General features: G+C 32.9%; 1 pseudogene; it reads left to right on the plus strand.

Moving 5' to 3' along the window:
• Positions 1–1,057: 1,057 nt before the first annotated feature.
• On the plus strand, positions 1,058–6,996 carry LOC121391967 (annotated as a pseudogene).
• Positions 6,997–7,963: the final 967 nt, after the last annotated feature.

Genomic DNA, 7,963 nt, shown 5'->3' on the forward strand with positions numbered 1-7,963 from the left:
TGTCATTCAATGATGGTGGAGTGCATCCACATACTATACCCCATATACATTACCATGACAACCACCACTAGGACATCCCATAAACAGGAACAGCACGGCCAATATCTAAATGAACAATGACCATATCATTATGTAAATAGGATACCACGTAACTAAATAAATATTAATTAGAGCTTGATTAACTTATACTCCTGTTAATAAGGTATAATGGTATTTATTTCTTCCACATGTATAGTACATACTTGTGTGGAAGATATGTTAATCCAATAAAATGCAGCCACTCATCAGGAATAATGGCCCAGACAAGGTAGGCAGCTGGAGAAAGACAATAGCAAGAGTATTTGAATATTTTATGTGTAGGTTAATATTTAAGCACAAGGAAGAGGCTCTCTTCCTGTGAGTACTTGCTAGGATCAATGCAATAGTACAAGATGGTGATGACATAACAATTAAGTATGCAAATTTAGCTTTGTACCAAATAAAGCATGAGTAATGAGATAAAAAACAAAGCCATAATTGCTCTGGTGGGATTAGTTAGACCAGGATTGGATGGAGTCATCCTTACATCCTATAAAAAAGGGGAAAAGTACAATAATTCCATATTCTAAATAACTGACCTTTTTACTCGTATGCAACAGTTTAAAAATATATTGATTCCGTTTAATTGGAAAGTGGGGGGAAGTGTTTTTGTTAGCAGGTCTCTTCTCTCTTGACAAGATAGAGAATAATCTGACCGTACTTCCCAACACTAAGTAAGCTACTATACTAATCCAGAAGCCTATAGTTTCACATCAGAGTGGAAATGTGAATCGTGTCTGTTAGTCAACCTAAACCTACATTATTAACACATTAACATAAATTCTTGTTAAGAAATGCTTCTCAATATATCAATTTTATATGATCCATAACAACTGTATATGATAAATAATGTTTAGAACTCCTATTGAGCAGCAGCAGTGATGTCTCAATACCTACTGCTCCCTGTGAGCTCATAGGATAAAACAACAACTAACTTGTTGGCCACAGCCATAATGATTTATTACTGCCCCACTAGATCATGATAGGTGGTGTGTTTCTCTACAATCCACAAAGGAGAGGTCCTGATATCACGTGTATATAGAGACTCAGTGACGTGAGTTTCACCTTAGATTCCATTCTTCAACCACCCACCTATTCATTCCTCCCATTAACCACTATCAATATCCATCCATTTTCTCATTAATCAATCTCCCTATTATCTTCTATATTTTAACCCTTTAGGCGATCTACAATCGATGCTTTTAGAGTTAGTGTTATACATGCCAGACACACTGTCCGATCTCCTGTCACTAAACATAGCTAGAACCAGTTATTGTCACGTCAAGAAGGGTACTGTCTGGATTACAGCCTGCACACAACAAAATGTCAATGTAGCTCTTGTATTTGAATTCCTTCACAAAATTATTGAATTATTTACTTCGTACTTTGGAGAGATAACAGAAGAGAACATTAAAACAATTTTGTATTAATTTATGAACTGTTAGACGGTAAGTAGATTACAGCTGTCATATCAAGATAGGTCTTTAGTAACTATAGTTAATGTTTGTACTAAAAGGTATAGTTGATATTAACTGGAGTGTAATGGAGATAAATAAAGTTTAGCACTCACAAAATCACACCAATATTCACTGAATGTAGTGTTTAATGGACTTGCCATATATGGTAGTAATTATAATATTAATGGTAGCTGTATGATGTAATAGATCATTACATCACAAGTTACTGTTATCTTGATTATAAATGTAGAAAAAAAAGGACCTAGGAATGAGTCTAGTGGTTATAGGAATGGATCTAATTGTTATAGGAATGAGTCTAGTGGCTATAGGATGGGTCTAGTTATAGGAATGAGTTTAGTGGTTATATAACTTAATGAATTTTATGTACTTTCTCTCATACAGAGGTATTAGACTATGGGTATCCTCAGAAACAGATAGTGGTGTATTGAAGACGTACATGAAACACAACAAGGAATACGTACAACTGTGAGTGGGTGTGGTCAATATCACTCGTAGCAATGATGTCATTTTTACAGAGTATCGAGGAACAGAAGCAGATTACTAGTCAAGTTACAGGTCAAATAAGTTGGAGAAGAGAGGGGATCAAATATCGAAAGAATGAACTGTTTCTCGATGTTTTAGAGAGTGTTAATCTTCTTATGTCACCTCAAGGTAACAGTATAAGCTATCTTGTTTATGTCACTGGTATAAGTATATCAATGTAAATAAATCCATCTAGCCAGCCATTTATCCGTTCATCCATCCATCCATCTATCTATCTATCCATCTATCCATCTTTCTATCTATCTACTTTCTATCAATCTATCTATCCATAATTCCATATATATTTATCTAAATGTGACCATATAATTATTCATCCATTAAACTATGTCATATATCCATTGAACTATGTCATATATCCATTGAACTATGTTTGTATATCCATTGAACTATGTCATATATCCATTAACTATGTCATATATCCATTAAACTATGTCATTAAATCCTTTTGAATTATGTTATAGTTCCGTTTAAATATTCATCCATTGAACTATACCATTTGTCCATTGAACTATGTCATATATCCATTGAACCATACCATTTGTCCATTACACTATATCATTGATTATTTTATTCATCCTTTTCATTTCTATAGGTCAAGTTTTATCAGCTCATGTATCAGGTCGTGTTGTTATGAAAAGTTATCTCAGTGGTATGCCTGAATGTAAGTTTGGTATGAACGATAAACTCCTTATCGATCGCCAAGCAAAACCCTCTACACCAGAGGCACAATCCTTGGAACAACAACTAGCAAAAAGGTATTATGAATGGATCGATGGACTGACAGAGTATAGATAGATGAATAGATGGTTTATTAGAAGCAAATTACCTTTACTTAACAGTTATATCATCATTATTCACACCTAGAGGATGTGTAGTAATTATGCTCAAACAAGTTATGTGTACTGGTTTATCATGTGTGTTCACTGACAGTGGCTCCCAATGAAATGAAAACAATTTAACAATACATGATGTTATGTCTACTTTGTTAAGACTAAGATAACAAACCATCAAATACCAATGATGTTTATAGAGTGAGGTCAATTGTTGGCAGGAGAGGTAAATTATACATGATCAGTGTATGAAACAGATTAAAATCCGAGATATCATTTTTTAAAACTCGTCTTAAACATTGTTCATTGATACCATATATAGTAGTAATGTGTGTGTGTTTGGTTCATTTTAGTGGCCACAAATATTCTGGCACTAAATAATGATTCTTCAAACTTATGACAATAAAAAACATGAAAATTTAAAGTATGAAATATTTTTAAAGTATTAATTTTTTATACATGTTTCATACTTTAAATTTTTCATGTTTTTTTATTGTCATAATTTTGAAGAATCATTATTTAGTGCCAGAATATTTGTGGCCACTAAAATGAACCAAACACACACACATTACTACTATATATGGTATCAATGAACAATGTTTAAGACGAGTTTAAAAAATGATATCTCTGGATTTTAATCTGTTTCATACACTGATCATGTATAATTTACCTCTCCTGCCAACAATTGACCTCACTCTATAAACATCATTGGTATTTGATGGTTTGTTATCTTAGTCTTAACAAAGTAGACATAGACATCATGTATTGTTAAATTGTTTTCATTTCATTGGGAGTCATGTCAGTGAACACGTGATAACCAGTACAAATAACTTGTTTTGAGCATAATAACTACACATCCTCTAGGTGTGAATAATGATGATATAACTGTTAAGTAAAGCTCATTTGCTTCTCAATGTAAACTGCCATCTGTCAAGTGCTTTGATGTACCACACATACAAACAAAATAGTATGTGTGATAGATATACGGTTATCTTGTTCTATTTTATTACCTCCTTCAATTTATTTTGTGGTTCATTTTCCAGGAGTGGACAAAATCCCAAAGCAGGTGTGGCTATTGACGACTGTACTTTTCACCAATGTGTCAAACTTAGCAAGTTTGAGAGTGAAAGAAGTATCAGTTTTATTCCTCCTGATGGAGAATTTGAACTGATGAGGCAAGGAAAAGGCTGATCCAACTTCAAAGTCTTCCCTGCTTTTTCATTTTATAGGTATCGTACAACAAATGACATTACACTACCATTCAGGTAATCCCTCTTGTTAGAGAAGCATCACGTCACACATGGAGATTAAAGTAGTTCTTAAGAGCCTCTTTAAAACCAACATTGAATGCACAACATGTTGAGGTAAAACAATTTCAAGTTCTCCATTTTGATCTCTCTCTCTTTCTCTCTCTCTCTCTCTCTCTCTCTCTCTCTCTCTCTCTCTCTCTCTCTTTCTCTCTCTCTTATAAGGTTAAAATTCCCTCCTCCAAACACAGCAGGTGTAAAAATGATAGCTCTAAAAGGTCGGCCAAAATACAAGTCTGGCGAGAATGCCATAGTCTGGAGGTGAGGGAATTATACACTAACAAATCATGCTCTATCAACAATAATACGTACACTACTAGTATCAGTAGACAAATGGCTCTCCTCCACTTTGTCATTCAATAGTAACACGATGTTTAATCAAAATTATCATGTTATTAATATTCCAATACTGTTCTCCACTCAACACACAATATCTATCTGTTACATAGATATTGTTGCTTAAGTTGGTTTAACTGTTTCAATGAGTGCAGTAATAACCACTTCTACAATGCTGCATATAGCACAATTGTACCTTTTTGGGATATAATGTACGTCTGTGCTTTCGATACGGCTGTTCACTACTACTAAAGTTAATTGTCTAGTGAACGTCATGTGTGCCTATATATGAATGACTGTACTCATGTCGTATATGATGTCAAAGATTTGCCAGGGTGTTTTGTTTAGTGATTTCTAATGTCATTGTTGTTGCTACTACTCTGTGTGGGTGAGCGTGCGGGTGGTATATTTATCAAAGTATTGTAACATAACGTACTACAGACAATGAATGATTTTAAAACTATTATTGATAGTCTGCGTCTCTGTGTGTGTGCGTGATCGCTGTTATATAAGCATCTAGCTATCAAAGAGACCGCAAGACTTTCTAATTGTTTATGGTATTTCTGCATGTGAGGGCAAGTTGACGTTCATAGCGTTCCTCACTCAAAGCAAACAATTTTATATCATAAAATTTTTTCTGGGGTGTTGGCGTCTGTTTGTCTGGCTCCGTTGACATAACTCCTTCATGTGACCAAACGGAGCTTTGATTGTTAAAATGTATCATTATAATATACAATGAAAATACATTTTACTACATTATAGATATTGTTATATGACAATATATGGCATTAGTAAATAATAAAAAACTGAATGTATAGTTGTATATTATGCATACTAAATTATACTGTAACCATGGCAAGGTCTGCTTCTCTCTATGCAATTCATAGTAACCAGATCTGAGGAATTATATAGTATTTCTATGATGTTAATTTTGTTCTTAGTCAAAATCGGAACTGAACCTAACATCTTGTGAGATTTGACACTTACACAGATTCAGACAGAATTTCGAAGTCACACTTAATCTTAACGTTACTTATATTTAATTATATTGTAGACTCTTTATAACGCAAATACACAAATATGTGTGTTGTTCGTTCTGTTTTTATTGTTCATTTCATTTAGGATACGTAGGTTCCCTGGTATGAAAGAGACCCAACTTACTGCTGATGTAGAACTTCTCCCCACTGCTACTGTTGAGACTCTAAGAGCAAACAGCAGACACGCCCACCCCATCTCCATGAACTTTGAGGTAAATGTCATATCTTAGAGTACGCACCACAAACTTCAAGCAATACTGATTGGTCAGATTTAGACAATTTGAGCACACAAAACATATTAATTAAATATTCATAGACTGCAAATAACAAGTATGTACATATACCTATTCATTGCTATGGTTACAGCATGCAGTGTACAATAGACCAGTAAATGGAAACATATTCATGTTCATAGACAATATTAACTCCATCAAGATGACTTATTTCTTTTAAAGAGTAAACACTCTACCACATCACAGCTACTTCACTTGGATATCACACATGTGTAAGATGAGACAAGACATCTTCCCTTTTATTAGCAAATTTATATCTTTTATCTCTGAGTAGGAGATAAAATACATTGTGTAGTACATTATCACTTATTATATATTCCTCTCACATTATACAAGCTATAATTTGAGGGGGAGTGTTGATAGTAAAGGATTATATAATTCTAAATATGATTATTGAAACAATAGTGTGTTGACCTCTTACATCATAGAGCGGTATTGTTATTTTTATGACCTAAGAAGCCATGTATGTAGTACTAAATCCAATAATGTTCTATTGTTACATTGCTTTACATATCTTAGTATGTGATAGTTATTGTATTGTCTAGACTACTAATGATAGGATGTTAAACAATAGGTTTAAGCTTTTTTGACTATCAATATTTTAAGATAACAACATACCATGTTCTGAGTACTGATTCAGTACTTACCCTATCCTGATATTCTATTATACTTATCGAGAATAATTTTGATTTATGAAGCAGCTGTGAGTGTTTTAAGACGCCAAAAAAGGATTACACTGCTGACAGTGACTGGTGGCAATTACAGTGTAGGGTGCATGACTTGATCACTCCCTGCGTGGGATTGATGTCTCCAATTACATCACAAATAATAGCATACTACATGTGTGACATTTTTCAGATGATGACCGTCTATCTAACTTTAATGAAAAACAATGCTTACTGATATATTTCACAAATTTTCCTGGTTTTTTTTTCCGCATGTAGGTTCCATTTGCTTGTTCCGGTCTTAAAGTGAGATACCTCAAGGTTTTTGAACCTAAATTAAACTACAGTGACCATGATGTTGTTAAATGGGTACGTTATCTTAGCAAAAAGCGGTCTCTACGAAAACACGAAACTCAATCCAATTACTAAGTGAGACACCCTTTTTAAGCAAAAAAGGAACCCCTATAATTTAGCAGCTCGCATCTATTATGACATTTAGTTGTTTTTTGAACTCTGTGTTTATAAATATTAGTATTAATTATTTAATACTTTATTTTGTTTGTTTACAGTTCTATAGTTTACACTTGATAATTTCAGATAGTATTTATAATTTAGGCATTTTTTTCAATTATTATTTTTGGTGATTGCTGTTGTTGTTTATTGTTTTAGTACATTGTGATGTCTACGTAGTTTTAAATAATGTTAGTTATGTTTGTATTAATTTTCTCTGTTAATTATGAAATAGTTTTGCTAACGACACATTACTGATGACATTTTTTTTGTAAATGTCTTGTCATGGACATTTTCAAATAGTAAATGATTTAAAAATACTAACTGATTTTTATTTATTGCTTAGAAGAATGACTATCAATACAAAAGATATTTGGCAATATAGTTTCTAATTTAAAATTATGTCAACATGGAGTTTCGTATAGATTTTTGCCTCTGAAAACTTTTAGATAATATGGGATATCATTCATTGATATGATTGTGTAAGACAGGTTTTTTGATAAAGCAATTTGAACTATATTAGTGTACATTACATACATTTTTTTTGATGAATGTAACATGTGTATACATTGTCAGTCAAGGAGAAACAATATATAATTGACATATGTATCAATGTACTTAGGATTGTTGTGTAAAACATAAATTTGTCAATCTATAAAAGGTGTGTCTTAACATTTTTGTACTCTTGTAATTGACAATACCAAAATGTCTTATCCGCGATGTTGGTTGTGTGTAGAAGCATGAAATCACACTTTTAAACAAGGGAACATACTCATAATTAGGTATTCATTGATTCATAGACCCCAATAACAAGAACCATACATATACCTATTCATTGCTATGGTTACAGCATGTAGTGTACCAATAGACTAGTACATGAAAACAC

The sequence above is a fragment of the Gigantopelta aegis genome, unplaced genomic scaffold (assembly GCF_016097555.1).
Source record: "Gigantopelta aegis isolate Gae_Host unplaced genomic scaffold, Gae_host_genome ctg3177_pilon_pilon:::debris, whole genome shotgun sequence".
In the NCBI taxonomy this organism is placed as follows: Eukaryota; Metazoa; Mollusca; class Gastropoda; order Neomphalida; family Peltospiridae; genus Gigantopelta; species Gigantopelta aegis.